The sequence below is a fragment of the Procambarus clarkii genome, chromosome 25 (genome assembly GCF_040958095.1).
Source record: "Procambarus clarkii isolate CNS0578487 chromosome 25, FALCON_Pclarkii_2.0, whole genome shotgun sequence".
Classification (NCBI taxonomy): Eukaryota; Metazoa; Arthropoda; class Malacostraca; order Decapoda; family Cambaridae; genus Procambarus; species Procambarus clarkii.
This window is the reverse complement of record NC_091174.1, coordinates 3594495-3613869: the sequence shown is the minus strand read 5'-3', so window position 1 is coordinate 3613869 and position 19375 is coordinate 3594495. Positions and strand designations below refer to the sequence as shown.

General features: G+C 44.7%; 1 protein-coding gene across 3 annotated transcripts in view; it reads left to right on the top strand.

The window, feature by feature from the left end:
- Window positions 1–19375, top strand: part of glob1 (globin 1) — a 70770-nt gene that overhangs the window by 7206 nt on the left and 44189 nt on the right. The window lies entirely within an intron of this gene.

The following is a 19375-nucleotide window of genomic DNA, read 5'->3' as shown; positions in this document are numbered from 1 at the left end:
AACCGTTTGGGATTTTTTATTTCTATTCCTTGGGTACCTGATTAGGCATTTCCCTCGACAAATAGTATTAATGACACTAATACATGTTGATAATTCATCTTGTAATAGACATGAGTCTAGCATGTGGCACAGAGTTGCAAGTTAGAGTCAGGTCTGAGGTACAGAGCTACAGGTCCTGGTCAGGTCTGAGGTACAGAGCTACAGGTCCTGGTCAGGTCTGAGGTACAGAGCTACAGGTCCTGGTCAGGTCTGAGGTACAGAGCTACAGGTCAGGGTCAGGTCTGAGACACAGAGCTACAGGGCAGGATCAGGCCTGAGACACAGAGCTACAAGCCAGAGTCAGGCCTGAGACACAAAGCTACAGGTCCTGGTCAGGTCTGAGACACAGAGCTACAGGGCAGGGGTCACGCCTGAGACAGAGCTACAGGTGTGACAGGCATACCTCTCCAGGTATTTGAGAAAGCAACACAGGAAAACACTAAAGGAACGCCCGAAAGAGATTAACTACAAGGCAAAATCGTTCATTCAGGAAAAAAGTAAATCCCTCCTGACACTCCTGCCTTAGAGGCGCTGCGGGCAGGAACACAAGGGATGAGAGGTGGGTACATCGATGACCAAATGACACCATTAGAAGATGGGGAAGCGACGACGTTTCGCTCCGTCGTGGACCATTAGCAAGTCGTGTGGACGACGCATTGTCCTCTAATTTTACACGACTACATAATGGTCCACGACGGAGCGAAACGTCGTCGTTTTTGTTGCATCTTCTGATGTGTGTGTTTGGGTCATCAGGTTGAGATATTCCTGGAGTTTCCCCTCAATTCCTAACCTAGCCTACCAATGCATAGAAAACGGATATTTGTGCCCCATTTTCATAGATTGCATTTGTAACGTTGGTTATCATAACGTAGAAAACGAGACGCATTAGTTGAGAGGACAAGTTGCGTGCCTAAGCCCTATAGTTACGTAACGTAAGTAAAGGAATTAACTCGCAGATTATGTGAAACAACGTTAGAAATGTGGTGATGTCAAAACACTTGAGTTTCCCCTCTATAGAATAGTCCCTAATTTCTGTTTTATTCAAATACGTTTGTGGGTTATTAGTGCATCAACGGAGGCCTCGAAATATGGCTGGATATTGATCACATAAAGAAATTTACATAAATGATTTATACCGAAAAACAAAAAAGTTGCTTGCTAGCGTATTCCCTGACTCCCATTTTCCTGGTTTTTCAGACTCCATCAAAAATTGCATACATTGTCGCGGCTAAATTTAAAAATAAATCCTGTCACTGATCCATTTCATTTTGTTTCTAGTTCACAAAAATGCCTGTCGAAATATAAATATATATATATATATATATATATATATATATATATATATATATATATATATATATATATATATATATATATATATATATATGCGAACAAGCCTGAATGGTCCCCAGGACAATATGCAACTGAAAACTCACACCCCAGAAGTGACTCGAACCCATACTCCCAGGAGCAACGCAACTGGTATGTACAAGACGCCTTAATCCACTTGACCATCACGACCGGACAATAATGAGGTGATAGCCTAAGCTATTTGAACCACCCCACCGCCGGCACTCGGATAGTAATCTTGGGCATAGCATTTTACCAAATCACCTCATTCTTTGGGGCACACGTGAGGAACACAAATGCGAACAAGCCTGAATAGTCCCCAGGACAATATGCAACTGAAAACTCATACCCCATTCAGGCTTGTTCGCATTTGTGTTCCTCACGTGTGCCCCAAAGAATGAGGTGATTTGGTAAAATGCTATGCCCAAGATTACTATCCGAGTGCCGGCGGTGGGGTGGTTCAAATAGCTTAGGCTATCACCTCATTATTGTCCGGTCGTGATGGTCAAGTGGATTAAGGCGTCTTGTACATACCAGTTGCGTTGCTCCTGGGAGTATGGGTTCGAGTCACTTCTGGGGTGTGAGTTTTCAGTTATATATATATATATATATATATATATGAGAGACTTTTAATGTGTGGAAATTGCATTTTATTTGTATTTTTTGTCACATTTATAATGTTTTTAAGTGTTTTAAGAATCTCTTGATTTCCACACGTTGTCACAGTCTCTCTCCCTGTTAGTGTATCGATTTTTCTTCTCTCTCTCTCTCTCTCTCTCTCTCTCTCTCTCTCTCTCTCTCTCTCTCTCTCTCTCTCTCTCTCTCTCTCTCTCTCTCTCTCTCTCTCTCGTGATATATGGGTTGTTTATTCCCCCATGGAAAAAGCTTCTTCTGGAAACTATCTGAACGTCATCAAGCCATCAAAGAAGTCACTGGAAGTGACTTCTTTGATGGGTAAGTTACATAGGAGAGGAGGAAGGGGTCAAGACGTGCCACGAATTCATGTGAGTCGCTCTTATGTTTACCAATGTCAAGCTTTGAGTCGCCTGGATAACATGACTGGAGGAATATATCTCCCTCTCTCTCTCTCTGCCTCTTCCCCCTCTCGCTGTATCGTCCTATCTCCCTCTGCATTTACCATATCCATCTATCTTTCTTATCCAAATTTCTCCCTCACTCCCTATTCCCATCTCCTATGTCTCTTCTGTCTTCCTCTTTCTCGTTCTATTGGTTTTCTTCTCTTCCTCACTCTATCAATTACACACTAACAGTAATGACCACAACCGCAGGTATTACACAAGCCATTACCACAGGTGAGCCGGTCGGCCGAGCGGACAGCATGCTGGACTTGTGATCCTGTGGTCCTGGGTTCGATCCCAGGCGCCGGCGAGAAACAATGGGCAGAGTTTCTTTCACCCTATGCCCCTGTTACCTAGCAGTAAAATAGGTACCTGGGTGTTAGTCAGCTGTCACGGGCTGCTTCCTGGGGGTGGAGGCCTGGTCGAGGACCGGGCCGCGGGGACAGTAAAAAGCCCCGAAATCATCTCAAGATAAGGTGAGGGGCGGATCAATATAACCAATAACAGATGGCCAATATTTTTGTCTTAATGACAAGAAAATATATTTGCTTAAACCCACACACAGTGCATTATCGTAATTACCGTAATGGTTAGTCCTGCGGTGGTTGGAGAATCGTAAGGAAGCACATGCAGGGCAGAAATGATCGAATTGCAGAGAGACGAGGGATAAGTTTTGAAAAATAAAGAGTTTGGTAATGTTGAAAAGTTATTTTTTTTCTAATTTCAAAGCCGCGACGACGTCGTATAGAGAACTTAATTAAATTGCATTGAATGCCTGTGTATATGTGTTTAACGCTTCACTCGTCAGGACACACACACACACACTTGATTGACAGTTGAGAGGCGGGACCAAAGAGCCAGAGTTCAACCCCCGCAAACACAACTAGGTGAGTACAACTTGATGAGTACACACACATCATTCGTCTGACTTATTCTTGTCTGAGTCGCCAAGTATCAGTGATTAACTCTCTCTCTCTCTCTCTCTCTCTCTCTCTCTCTCTCTCTCTCTCTCTCTCTCTCTCTCTCTCTCTCTCTCTCTCTCTCTCCATCTATTTTCTTTTCCCCCCTGTATATTCCCCCTCATCATGTCTCTCCTACCTGCAAGATAAATTCACCCCATAACTGATAGCCCTCATGAGAAACATCTCCTCATAACTACCGTGATGATGAGGACAACATAATGAGCTCATGGTCCAAGATGAAAGCACCTCCTTTGCCCCGGGATGAAGTTCTTAACTATACATAAGTAGTTCCTTGAAGCACAAAGTGTTCCGCCTTCCTTTCACATTGAGGAGAAATATTGGAAGATTTTTCTACATGTGTTCTTATCGTCGGGGTGAAGAGTATGCTTAACGTCTTCAAGGTGGTGGTGAGGAGCGTTGAGTGAGAGGGCCCTCACCTAGTTGTGCTTGTGAGGGGGTTGAGCTCTGGCTCTTTGGTCCCGCCTCTCAACCGTCAAGGTTGATATTTTCTCAAATATAAATATTCCTTCATAACTCTTGCTGTATAATTTAAGCTAAGGTTAGGGACTCTTGGTAATGTTTATATATATTATTTTAGTACGTGTGTGTGAAGCATTTGCGACTCGGAGAGGACGTGAGCCGAACACTATTCGAGTCAATTCGAACATCGTCAGTTGCATGTCCTGCGAAAATAAATGTTCATTGATAATCAACGGGTTTCGGCGGGTGGATTAGCGAGCATTTGGCCTGTGTTGATGAGGACGGGCTGTAAACATTTAGTATTTGCAGTATGTGGCGTTTAAAGAGGTGCGAGTCACACACGTCAGAGATCGACTCACGGTTCGAAAAAGTTCGAGTGAAACCAGGTGTGAACCGGGTGAAAAGTTTGTTATTCATTAACAGTGATGGTGGTCCCTGGTTTGACGAGAATTGGGTCATTGTTTACGAGGGCAGACACATGCCTGCTATTGTCTGCTGCACCTCCATCCAGTTGAAGGCTGGATGGGTGAGTTGTGGCTCTCTGTTTTGTCCATAAGGCAAAAATGTTGAATTGTCGTCCACGGGATGGGTATGGGGTCCAGCACCGCCCACGGGATGGGTATGGGGTCCAGCACCGCCCACGGGATGGGTATGGGGTCCACCATCATCCACAGGATGGGTATGGGGTCCACCACCGTCCACGGGATTGGTATGGGGTCCACCACCGTCCACGGGATGGGTATGGGGTCTACCATCACCCACGGGATGGGTATGGGGGTCCACCACCACCCACGGGATGGGTATGGGGTACAGCACCGCCCACAGGATGGGTATGGGGTCCATCACCACCCACGGGATGGGTATGGGGGTCCACCACCACCCACGGGATGGGTATGGGGGTCCACCACCACCCACGGGATGGGTATGGGGTCCACCACCGTCCACGGGATGGGTATGGGGTCCACCATCACCCACAGGATGGGTATGGGATCCACCACCGTCCACGGGATGGGTATGGGGGTCCACCACCGTCCACGGGATGGGTATAGGGTCCACCACCGTCCACGGGATGGGTATGGGGTCCACCACCGTCCACGGGATGGGTATAGGGTCCACGAAATGGGTATGGAGAGCATTATAAATGAAAACAGCCCCCAATATAAATAATTACAGAAACAATTAATACAGTAATTATCACAATAATTACAGAACCATAAAAGAATCCATCTCAACACTCCACTAATAAATAAACAGTCCTTTTACAGCTTGTTCCTCATTAATCTTTTTTCAGCCTTTTTTTCTAATTTCTCTCCTAAAGTTGAACGAACGACACAAATTTAAGCATTTTGTTAAATTAAGCATATGTATATTTTGTGTAAATGTTATGTGGCTGCTATATGCTGTATATATTGCATCCATGTTGATATGAGGAGGGAGGGAGGGAAGTCACTCGTTGCTTATGCACTATGAGGAGCCACTACCACTACCACTATCGCCTACTCGACACACCCATTGGCTAGTATATACCCCACAAAAATCCACCCATAGGTTACCACCACCACCAACCACAGCCATCTTCACTATCACCACTACCAGCAGCACCACCATAATCATCCCTACCTCTACCGACTATCATCTACATTTCCATAGATCCACCACTACTACCATCTACTACCACTACTACCACCACAACCACTACCACTATCTACCACCACTACCACCACCACTACCACCACCACCACTACCACCACCACCACCACTACCACCACCACTACCACCACCACCACCACTACCACCACTACCACCACCACTACCACCACTACCACCACCACTACCACCACTACCACCACCACTATCACCACCACTACCACCACCACTACCACCACTACCACCACCACCACCACCACTACCACCACCACTACCACCACCACTACCACCACTACCACCACCACTACCACCACCACTACCACCACCACTACCACCACTACCACCACCACCACCACCACTACCACCACCACTACCACCACCACTACCACCACTACCACCACCACTACCACCACCACTACCACCACCACCACCACTACCACCACTACCACCACTACCACCACTACCACCACCACCACCACTACCACCACTACCACCACCACTACCACCACCACCACCACTACCACCACTACCACCACTACCACCACCACTACCACCACCACCACCACTACCACCACTACCACCACCACTACCACCACCACCACCACTACCACCACTACCACCACTACCACAACTACCACCACCACTACCACCACCACCACTACCACCACTACCACCACTACCACAACTACCACCACCACTACCACCACCACCACTACCACCACTACCACCACCACCACCACTACCACCACTACCACCACCACCACTACCACCACTACCACCACCACCATCAGTGTATTCAACAACGACATAAAAGTTTGAACAGAAAAGAGGAACTTAGTCTCGGGTAACGTCAATTAACTGAATTCATATTGCGAAGATATACATATACAACATATATCAAATATAACATATATATATATATATATATATATATATATATATATATATATATATATATATATATATATATATATATATATATATGCCTTCAACATGTATTCCAATTAAGAATTATTGATGTAGTTCCATTTGGTAGATGGGGGCCACATGACCTCCTGACGGCAGTCAGCCCTTGTCAGTGTGTAAATGTTATTGCCCTCAGAGTTCAAAGTGCTTTTGAACAGCTGTGGTAGTATATATCCGTGTCTGTCTTTCTCCTGTCTCTGTTTCTGTCTCTTTGTTTCTCTTTTCTTCTTAGGAAACAAAAGTGTTTGCGACTGATGTAAGTATATGAGTTTGTGGTATTTATGGTAGTAAGAAAGTAGAACTTATAAAAATGGAAAGATGGATTAGTGGTGCCGTGTAATTAACATTGTTTGAATTAACGGTTAGTAAACCTTGGAGCTATTCAACAGTTATTTGGGTGGACATGTTTGAGCATGCAGTCAGGCAGAAAGGTAGTATCACTCTCACGTAATTGTGAAAGTTGAAGGTGTTCTGTTGGTAATTAAGTTGGCGAAATAATTAGGTTTGCTGACTTAAACGAGACTCTCTAATTAGCCTGATTGATTCCGTGATTCCTGTACTCGTTTCATAAACAACCAGTTAATTGTTTGTCTGCTTCAAAGGGATTCAGGAGTTGAATGCTCTCTCTCTATTTCTGGCTTCCTTTTTATCTCCCTTTCTCTCCTGGCAGTTCCTCTAATTCTCCCTCCCTCTCTCCCCAGGAGAGGAGTCCGAGGGCTCATCTCACCTGTGTTGTGTAGGAACATGAATGCCATTTTGTAAATCCTCCGGAACACCGCCCCTCAGAACATTTTCTAGTGCAGTTGACGTCACTGTTGTGTATTTTTTTCCATTTTCTGTAAACCACTTTTACTTCTCCGTTTTCGGTGGATGGAAAATATTTGGTTTTCAGTTTCCCATTTTGTGGGACAGGAAGCCTGTTAGGGTTATTGAAGCCCCTGTTAGGGTTATTGAAGCCCTGTTAGGGTTATTGAAGCCACCTGACGTTTCGCAGGATGAAAAACAACCGTTGTTGAACTCCCATCTCTCTATTTACACAAAATAAATACAATTTTAAACGTGCAAAAAAATCCAATTTCGAAATTAATTTTACTCAAAATAATAGTTGACAAGGGAGTTAAAATTTAAAGAAAGTGTTAGGGAATTATTCACTCTGTCAATTACAGATGAATAACTCATGAATCTTGCATTCTATTCACCTCAAAATGTGATTATTTCGTACCAACATTAATTTTTCAAGTCGCAGGAGCAAGAGTAGAGGTTACCTTGAGGTGCTTCCGGGGCTTAGCGTCCCCGCGGCCCGGTCGTCGACCAGGCCTCCTAAACGAAAGGAGGAGGCCTGGTCGTTCCTCCTAGAGGAAACGTTCCTCCTAGAGGAAACGTTCCTCCTAGAGGAAACGTTCCTCCTAGAGGAAACGTTCCTCCTAGAGGAACGAGGCTTCAATACTCCCGACCGGCGTCTCTCACGAGCAAGATTGCTACACGGAATCGTTATTAATTTGCAAATGTGATTATAACTTGGGTAACTAGGCGGCGGATTAGTTATTGGTCGATGATCACACGCTGTTCTCATAATGTTCGGTAATACGTTTATTGTTTGTGATGTGTTTATATGTATATATTAACACGATGTACTGAACGGGGTGAGAATAGCTTGAGCTACCTCATCCCTTTGTGTGTATTTTACCTCGATAAACTTATTTCAATTTCAATTTCAATCACACGTTGGGACGCAGGTGTCGCAATAGACAATGGTAACAGGTGTTTGGTTTATCTTTGTGGTGCCCCTTGGTGTCTCTCTCTCTCTCTCTCTCTCTCTCTCTCTCTCTCTCTCTCTCTCTCTCTCTCTCTCTCTCTCTCTCTCTCTCTCTCTCTCTCTCTTTCTCTCTCTCTTTCTCTCTCTCTCTCTCTGTCTCTCTCTCTCTCTGTCTCTCTCTCTCTCTCTCTTTCTCTCTCTCTCTCTCTCTCTCTCTCTCTCTCTCTCTCTCTCTCTCTCTCTCTCTCTCTCTCTCTCTCTCTCTCTCTCTCTCTCTGATGAATAAATACTTGGCATGAATATTTGAAATTGCTCCGGCGATCCATTTTCTATTCAATCAATTCCTTTACCATTTTTGTGTTTAGCTCAATTTAAGAAGAAGTGAAGAACAGAGTGGAGACAGAGAGGGAGGGGGAGAGAAGGAGGGAGAGAAAGATTGGAAGGCGAGAGAGAGAAGAGGAGAAAGGAAGGGGAGGGAGAGAGGAGATGGACAAGACACCTGTACCTTGGGCACTCTACTGTGCCATCACAGCATGCAACCCACAACAGTTGCATAGCTCCCTGGTACCTATTTATGGCCAGGGGGGAACAGAGGCATCAGGTGCAAGGACATATGTGCTCAACCATTTCTGTCCCATTCAGTGATCATACCTGTATCATACCTGGAGTGGGTTCTAGGAGTTCTACTAACCAAGGTGGGGTAGTAGAAGAAAAAATAATAACTTGATCCAACAGGCAGTTGCTTCGAGCGTAGACTATTATAAAGAAGAGGAATTATTTGGGGAAGGTCCTAAGCCACTTTAATTATATAGAATTTGGAAAGGGGAGGAATGAGGACAAGGAGACGAGGCTAGAGAATGGTGTCAAACCACTTGGACCATCAGGAATCGAACGCCGACCATGCATGAAGCAAGGTCTTCGGTCAGCCGATTGCTCCAAGTTAGTGGACTCTTGTATATACAGGAGATCAGGTAAAACTATATTATCTTGAGATGATTTCGGGGCTTTAGTGTCCCCGCGGCCCGGTCCTCGACCAGGCCTCCACCTCCCAGGAAGCAGCCCGTGACAGCTGACTAACACCCAGGTACCTATTTTACTGCTAGGTAACAGGGGCATAGGGTGAAAGAAATTGCCCATTGTTTCTCGCCGGCGCCTGAGATCGAACCCGGGACCACAGGATCACAAGTCCAGCGTGCTGTCCGCTCGGCTAACAGCTAACAACATCTAAGGGGCTATTAGGAACAGCTAACAACAGCTAAGGGACTATTAGGAACAGCTAACAACATCTAAGGGACTATTAGGAACAGCTAACAACAGCTAAGGGACTATTAGGAACAGCTAACAACAGCTAAGGGGCTATTAGGAACAGCTAACAACAACTAAGGGACTATTAGGAACAGCTAACAACATCTGAGGGACTATTAGGAACAGCTAACAACAACTAAGGGGCTATTAGGAACAGCTAACAACAACTAAGGGACTATTAGGAACAGCTAACAACAGCTAAGGGACTATTAGGAACAGCTAACAACAACTAAGGGACTATTAGGAACAGCTAACAACAACTAAGGGACTATTAGGAACAGCTAACAACAACTAAGGGACTATTAGGAACAGCTAACAACAACTAAGGGGCTATTAGGAACAGCTAACAACCTATAAACTTTACAGTTGAAGTTGAACGGACTAATTAGAGGATCCGTAATTCAGAGATAACAAATGATAACGTTTGATTCACCAGCTGGGTAGAAGAGACAAGATGGTACCTGGAGTGTTTATCAAACTCGTAAGTGTGTCTTGAGACGCCATTGTCTCTTCTTTTGCTCCCTGTCTGCTCTAGTCTTATCTCCTCCAGCTTGCTCACTCCTGATACTTTCGCCTTCTAGCTGCTCCCCCTCCATCCCTCCCTCCATCCCTCCCTCTAGCTGCTCCCCCTCCATCCCTCTCTCCATCCCTCCCTCCATCCATCCATCGCTTCCAATCAACCACAGAAGGGACTTAGCAGCCTAATACCTTCCCGGGTCATAGGGAGCCAAGGACCTCTGGGTAACCTTGTGGGATATTCCCGCCATGATGGCACTAGGGACGGTCCTCAGAACGGGAAAGGGATTGGCAGCGGTTCCCTTGTCCCTAATGGTCAGGACTGGTAGCGGTTCCCTTGTCCCTAATGGTCAGGACTGGCAGCGGTTCCCTTGTTCCTAATGGTCAGGACTGGTAGCGGTTCCCTTGTCCCTAATGGTCAGGACTGGTAGCGGTTCCCTTGTCCCTAATGGTCAGGACTGACAGCAGTTCCCTTGTTCCTAATGGTCAGGACTGGCAGCGGTTCCCTTGTCCCTAATGGTCAGGACTGGCAGCAGTTCCCTTGTCCCTAATGGTCAGGACTGGTAGCGGTTCCCTTGTTCCTAATGGTCAGGACTGGTAGCGGTTCCCTTGTCCCTAATGGTCAGGGCTGGCAGCGGTTCCCTTGTCCCTAATGGTCAGGACTGGCAGCGGTTCCCTTGTCCCTAATGGTCAGGACTGGCAGCAGTTCCCTTGTCCCTAATGGTCAGGACTGGAAGCAGTTAACTCGTCCCTAATGGTCAGGACTGGAGCAGCTCGAGTGTCCGTCTTGTATATGCCCAGAGACCCGGACTCTGGTGGTGTCCGGGTCTTTCCGGAGACTCTTCATCTGCCCCTGTTGTGTGTGTGTGTGTGTGCTGTTTTCTGTCTGTCTCTCTCTCCCCCCTCCTCTCACCTTCTCTTCTCTCCTTTCTTCCTTCTTGTCCTCTTCCGCTTAATCATCTTCGCATCCATCACCCCTTCCCTTCCCCATCTCCCCTACACTAGCACTAATCTATCACACAAAAAGCACACTTCACACACACGTTTCATCACACACAAAACATAAAGTCTAAGGCGGACACAAAGTTATCAAAGGTGTTTAGGTTTAGAGGGTAATTATATTAATTATAATTTGTTTAAATTTTGGGATGATCTGCACATAGTTTCTGATATTAAAATACTAATAAAAATAATAATAATTATTAGTACTATTATAATAATAAATCAGAGACAACCTATAGAGTATTGGAGAATGTTCATAGGGGTGACATTGGCACCGTTTTTTGTTTTTTTGGTTTACACAAATCCTAATCAGACTTTTTTAAGTTTTTCACACGACAGCAATTACTAGGAAACATTGTGTTAAACTCGCCACAATCGTCTGGCTTCAAATCTCAGACATTTATATTGATAGATATAGATACTTGGGGGACTATTCTTACCCAACTTTGCACCCTGATTCTTGTAGGGTACGTGCCCAACATGGTCGGGTCGGGGTTGGCAGTAATAAAGAGAGAACAGCATGACTCTGAAATATATATATACTGAACCCCACTACGATTTTTTGGTACTAGCTACCGGATACTCCTCACCCCCCACCCCCCACCTCCCACCCCCACCCACCCACGTGGCTACATTGTAAACCAAATTTTTTAAACAATTTTATTTGGAATTCTAAAAAACATTATGCACTGCGCTCGTGAAAATTAACATAAATTTCCTGAAAGACAGACATTTAACTTTTAAAATTCTCTCTCAGGACCCATTCCCTTACACTCTCTCTCTCTCTCACTCTCTCTCTCACACACACACACACTCTCTCTCTCTCTCTCTCTCACACACACACTCTTCTCTCTCTCTCTCTCTCTCTCTCTCTCTCTCTCTCTCTCTCTCTCTCTCTCTCTCTCTCTCTCTCTCTCTCTATCTATCTCTCACGAGAGAGAGAGAGAGAAAAGAGACAGAGACACGAAGAGAGACTGAATTATAGCGAGACAGATCTAGGGTGCGGGGGTTAATAGGTACCAGACACGGCAGGGTAAGAGGGGGATGCTGGATAATGCGCCTTCATCTCCCGCTACCTGGTCAGCTGGAAAATGGAAGCTGGCTCAACTGGTGCGAGAGATGAACTAGATTAAATGTTTATATAGTTATCTTCCATGATGCCCTACAGCCTCTTGGATGTCGATGCCCCTCTACCCTTACCCACATACCCACATACCCACATACCCACATACCACTCCGCCTTACCTGTGATTCATATCCTACCCATAACCCCCCTCTCTACCTATTACTTCCTTCCCCCTACTCTAGTGCCCATTACTTCCTATTACACCATTTTCTGCCACTTCACTCGACATGGACACTATGATCCTGGGGAAAATGATAGATGTATAGAAATGTGTGTGTATGCTGTATGCTGTATTATGTATTTTTAGTATTTGTAATGTGTACATGTATATATTACGAATTTATTTTGATATTGACCAAGATTATTATATGGGTTTAGATGGTTTGATAAGAGTATTCGATTTTACAGACAAAAATAGGCATATATAAATTCTGGCCCAGTTGAATAACTGCGCCTTGAGCAGTTGGGATTAACGATCGTTAGCGATAATGATCTTTCTCAGTTCGCGTCGTGAACCACTCTACTCCTAGTTAATGAAAAGAGGTCAGGAGGTCATGGAACCTGGCAACTTTGACCTCTTCTTAGGTCCAAGTTACTCAGTTAATTACACTTAAGTTACAAGTTACACTTAACGGATAGGAACAGTTTAGAACAGTTCATTTATTATGCACCTCATACCCTTCTTGTGGGCGGTAGTGGAAAGGGTTACAGAGGCACATAATGGGCTCAGGGACTGAACCCCACAATTCATTTAGCTAAATAAGTTTCAATCTTGATGAGCTAGTTACAACATTGAGTATAGGAGGACAGAAAATAATTTTGAGTTTTTGGACAAAAAACCGGTTTAATTACACAGTGGGCTACAATAAACAGGTATTGCTATTAAATGAATCTTCATAGATTCTATACGTGTCTAGAAAAACAGAATGAATGGAATGAATGTATATGTATAGAATTGGCCTAGAATACACATGTATTTTGGATGCTATTAAGTGATTCTTCATAGACCTGTACTCGCGTATTTGTGCTTGCGGGGGTTGAGCTCTGGCTCTTTGGTCCCGCCTCTCAACTGTCAATCAACTGGTGTACAGGTTCCTGAGCCTACTGGGCTCTATCATATCTACATTTGAAACTGTGTATGGAGTCAGCCTCCACCACATCACTGCCTAATGTATTCCACTTGTTATCACCTGTTCCATCACCTGTGTGTGTGTGTGTGTGTGTGTGTGTGTGTGTGTGTGTGTGTGTGTGTGTGTGTATGTGTGTGTGTGTGTGTGTGTGTGGAGAAAGAGGTGGTTGTCTAGGCTCTTTGTTTACTAGTGGGTTGATGGGGGCCATATTGATAGTGTCCTCGGTCAAGACAGTGAAGGTCCCCGGCGGCGGGGAACAATGCTGAACAGGTTGGGGATTGTTTTTTAAACGAGTCAAGACGACTCTCGAGTCGTTTTCAAGTCGTTTTCGAGTAGTTGCCGGTCCTGTCTCCAAGTTTGAGAAGGGATAAGAGGAACTGTCTTCTCTCTCATCCCCAACCCAGTTCTTTCACTCAACACACACACACACACACACACACACACACACACACACACACACACACACACACACACACACACACACATACACTCTCAAGGAAATCGACAGGGTAGATAAAGACAGGCTATTTAACACAAGAGGCGCACGCACAAGGGGACACAGGTGGAAACTGAGTGCCCCAATGAGCTACAGAGATATTAGAAAGAACTTTTTCAGTGTCAGAGTGGTTGACAAATGGAATGCATCAGGAAGTGATGTGGTGGAGGCTGACTCTATACACAGTTTCAAGTGTAGATATGATAGAGCCCAGTAGGCTCAGGAACATGTACACCTGTTGATTGACGGTTGAGAGGTGGGACCAAAGAGCCAGAGCTCAACCCCCGCAAGCACAATTAGGTGAGTATACACATGCATACACAAAATATTCTATAATATTTAAGTATACAAATCAGCAATAAAGTCATTATTGACTTTACATTAATAAAGTCAACAGTAAACTCATTCATCAGTTAAGCACAGGTACTCTTATCTCGTCAGGTTAAGTGTACATAATTCGTGCTGTATTTTGTGTAGTGAAAAGCTCAATACACCTCTGTATAGAGGTATTGAGTCCCGGTGTGTATATATTGATCATGAAAGTGAGTATGTTGTATAGCGAGCTGAATGACACTCTAATTAACAAGAGATCATTTCATGTTTGTAGTTTTTTTTAAAGGGGCGAGTTGAAACTAACTGGATTTCTGTTTAAGTGTTAATATATTTTTGTTAATGTTAGTATACGTTTATTTGTGTTTTGTGTTTTGATTTATTAGATCTATTTTTTTTCCACACGAAGATTCAAATCTCTGTCTGTCTGTTCTCTCTCTCTCTCTCTCTCTCTCTCTCTCTCTCTCTCTCTCTCTCTCTCTCTCTCTCTCTCTCTCTCTCTCTCTCTCTCTCTCTCTCTCTCTCTCTCCCTCCCGCCCTCGTTTTCATTAATTTTTGAGTCATCGCTGAACAAGGCATCATAGGGACTGTAGTTCGTCCTTGGCTTTACAAGCTCCTTTAAGAAAACAAGATCAAAGGACTTTGAAGGCACTTCAATCCCTGCTCGAATGTTATCTGCATATTCCTTTGCTCTCCCGAGAATGTCAATTTTATCATCACCATCTAGGAACGAAAAGTAGCATTAGGAAGCAGTGAAAATTGTTGAGTTGCTGCTGCTGCTGCTTAAGTACCTGCTTAAGCTGTTTTAGAACCTGCTTGGACTGCTGGAGTTCTCATTAGACAGCTGGAAAATTAGTCAAAGTAAGTTATAAGATGACATTCATTCGGCTGCTCTTTTCAAAGCTGCTTCCACTGGCATTTGTGTGTAGTATACTGGAGGAGATATGTCCTCCGACGCCAGCCGAAGTGTCCACGTCCTTAGCCCCTGTCTCAGTCTTGCCAGGACTTTCATTGCACTTCATCAGGTGGCCTGGTCGACGACCGGGCCGCGGGGACGCTAAGCCCCAGAAGCACCTCAAGGTAACCGCTTCTCCGAGGCGCTGTTGTCATCTTGCGTCAGTACCTCTTGGCCCAGACACGGATGCTGCGGGTGTATGAAGCAGCCAAACACTCTAATACTTCTCTATTCACGTCATAGTTTAGTAGGGATTTCTTCCTGTCGTCATTGATTAGATGATTTATGTTCGTGGATTACATCCCCGTGAACCACTGAGGTGCAGCGACGGTACAGCGACCACCTTGCTATTACCAGATCGGCGTTCGATCCCCAGACGGTTTCGACAGCCACGAGGACACACACATATACACCCTGGAGTGAGAGACAGCTAGAGAGACAGAGACAGACATAAACAGGTAGATGTAGACGAAGGAGGTGGAAAGTAGAGCGAGGTGAATGTGATTGACCAGACCACACACTAGAAGGTGAAGGGACGACGACGTTTCGGTCCGTCCTGGGCCATTCTCAAGTCGATTTGACAATCGACTTGAGAATGGTCCAGGACGGACCGAAACGTCGTCGTCGTCCCTTCACCTTCTAGTGTGTGGTCTGGTCAACATACTTTAGCCACGTTATTGTGACTCATCGCCTGCAGGTGAATGTGAGTACCGATGAGTTCAACATTGACTGTGGGGTGATCTTTCACACCTCCCCCCAGCCTCTTGCACTCTGCATCATGTCTCTCCTCTGGGAGATAACTGGACACATTCTCGCCATAAACGAGACTGATCGTCTAACCGGTTTCTTCGGGTAAGCTTGAGACAACTTGCCGGCGCCTGCTGGAAATCTCGTTTCAGTCAAATTTACTATTTTCTGATGCAAAGCTAAACTTAAGATAATATAAACATATGAGTTGCCAGAACGTAGACGAGGTGTTTGTTTATGTATTAAGTGTTTGGTTATGAATGTGTTTGTTGTTTATAATGTTTGGCCGTGTAGGAGGCGTGGATGAGGGGGTGTGTGTGTGGATGAGGTGAGGATGTTGACAAGTGTGTGTTTGCTGAGATCTGTCCAGGGTATGACATCAGCTGAGATCTGTCCAGTGTATGACATCAGCTGAGATCTGTCCAGGGTATGACATCAGCTGAGATCTGTCCAGGGTATGACATCTGAGATCTGACCAATGCTTTGTATAGTGTCACTATATTTTCTGGTGCTTGGAAGTTCAGAGTTCTTTATATATATATATATATATATATATATATATATATATATATATATATATATATATATATATATATATATATATATATATATATATATATATATATAACTCATTATTCTGTTGGTTCGTTACTCTCAGCTTGACATTGTTGGACGTCACTAACGAGAACTCTAAACCCCTCACTTGTACACCTTTGCATATACACATTGAGATTTATTAGAGAGAGAGAGAGAGAGAGAGAGAGAGAGAGAGAGAGAGAGAGAGAGAGAGAGAGAGAGAGAGAGGGCGAGGGAGAGAGAGAGAGAGAGAGAGAGAGAGAGAGAGAGAGAGAGAGAGAGAGAGAGAGAGAGAGAGAGAGAGAGAGAGAGAGAGAGAGAGAGAGAAACAAAGAAGGGGGGTAGAGAAATAAGGTGTTAGTGATATGGTAAAGAAAGAAAGAGACAGTTAGACAGTGATATAGACAGAGGGGGGCGGTATATGTGAGTACAGTATGAGAGAGAGAGAGAGTTGCAAATTGACTGCTTTTTCATGCAGCAACAGTGCAATCTAGCAACCTACACTTTGGACGCTGGGCCATTGTGTTGGAGTGAGATTGCCTTTTGCCTCGCATCTATTTCTCTTATTCTGTGTCATTCTCATTTGTATTCCTCTGATCCTTCCTGCCTCTTCCCCCTCCCTCCCTCCCTCCCTACCTCCCTCCCTTCCTCCATTCGTTCCTGCCTCAATTCCTCCCTCATTCCTACCTACCTGCCTCCCTCCCTGGCAATCCCTCGACACATTACTGGTCATCCCAGGAGACATCATGAGTGTGCACGCCAATCACAAGACTAGTGTGGACACAGCTGCTCCCAGACACACATTGCTCTGCTCACGCACACACACACACACACACACACACACACACACACACACACACACACACACACACACACACACACACACACACACACACACACGGAAGCTTGAGACTCAGGTGAATCATAGAGATCTTAGAAAGTTTAGCGAAAGAGAAATGGAAGAAATTGAATAAACTGAAGGGGGGCAGGTTGTGGAAGCAAATTACCATTCATCCTTTTAAAATTAGATATGACATAGAAATAAGTCAGGAGTCGTTGCATTTGACAACCGGCGGCTAGAAAGGCGGGACACAAGAGCTAATGCTCGATCCCGCAGGCAGAAATAACCGAGTACAAGTAGGTGAGTTCACACACATAGCTCTGCTTTCAGACACACACACACACACACATTACTCTGCCGGTCTTATGGTGTAAGAGCATGTTGAAATTGAAATTGAAATTGAAATTGAAATAAGTTTATTGAGGTAAAATACACACAAAGGGATGAGGTAGCTCAAGCTATTCTCACCCCGTTCAGTACAACGTGTTAATATATACATAGACACATATCACAAATAAACACATTACCAAACATTCTGAGAGATAAACATATACATTCCTCCTTACACAAGTATTCGTTGAATTCGTTTGACTTGCTCGACTGTGTCAACGCCTCCGAACCAGGCGCCCGAAACTTGGCGGGAAGGCTGTGAGTCCGGCCATTTGTCTGCAAACGCCGTCGTCAAGCTACAAGAAGCGCCTTAATGTACAACGGGGATTGAGGGATTACCAACCTTGAGTACGCCTAGAGTGGGTTCCGGGAGATCTCCATCTACTCCCCCAAGTCCCTGGGACTAGGCTTGACTTGTAATTACTTGGTCCAAAAGCCCGTTGCTTGGACCAGCTTTGGTGGGCGTTGTGGAGGTGGTGTTGGTGGAGTCCCGCCAGGCAGGACTGTAGGGGTAACTATGCAGTTGTGAACATAGAGAGGTGTGTTGTGTCCGCCTCGGCTTGGGTGAACGTGTGACAAAGATGGCGTATGAAGCCACTTGCATGACTTTTCCTCGGAGTGACAAGAGGGAAATGGAAGCATAAGTGTGAGAGAAACAGAAGAGGAGGACAGAAAAGTGTGAGAAATGAGAGATAAATGAGAGATTGGTGATATGTTACTGAGAGAGAGAGAGAGAAACAGAAAGATATCGAGAATCTGGCACTGCAAGGTACCCCATCTCTCTCTCTCTCTCTCTCTCTCTCTCTCTCTCTCTCTCTCTCTCTCTCTCTCTCTCTCTCTCTCTCTCTCTCTCTCTCTCTCTCTCTCCTCTTATTCAGCAGTCTGTTATCTGACCTCTGACCATATTCCTGGACCTTTCAACCGGTTGACGTAAGTGGCAGGAATCTCAGCTAATTACAAAAGATTTCCTGACATTATATTCTGAGAATTGCTTGACGAAATGACCCACCAGACCTTTCTAAGAGATTGTTCGCCCATAAAAAAAGAGACGCGGACTGACAGACAGACAGGAATATAAACAGACTAACATACAAATTCCCTTCATTTCAAGTATTTCATTGATATATATATATTATAGCGTGCGACGCACAGACTTATATTTGAGAGCCAATCAGTTTGGCACATCCAATCAAACTAGTTTACCACGACCAGGCACAACAGTTTACAAGATTTACTGTAGACTTCTCTCTCTGTAACCCTATTCCTATACGTTGTCGTTCTCATTCATTTACTCCTATACGCTTTTGACTTGGAAAAATTATCCTCTATTTTTGTATCTTCTTTTCGAACTCACAAAATGTTATTTGTTTCTGATATTATTATGTCTTTGCTTCGCTGCAAATTATTGCTCTTTGTTTCATTCCCTATTTATCTCCGTGATGTTCCTCATTCCCTCATACCGATCATTCTTCGGTGCCTCATACCCATTGTTCCTCATGCTTCACATTCATCAGACCCCTCGACCTGTTATCCAAGAAGGTGTACATTCGACTAGACACTCATAAGCGCCATACGATTGCCCTACACAGCACCGCTACTGTGTCAGGTAAGTTACGGGCTCACCATAGCCCGTGCTGCTTGGAACTTGTTCCGAGTAGCTCTGTACCACTCCTCCAGTGTAC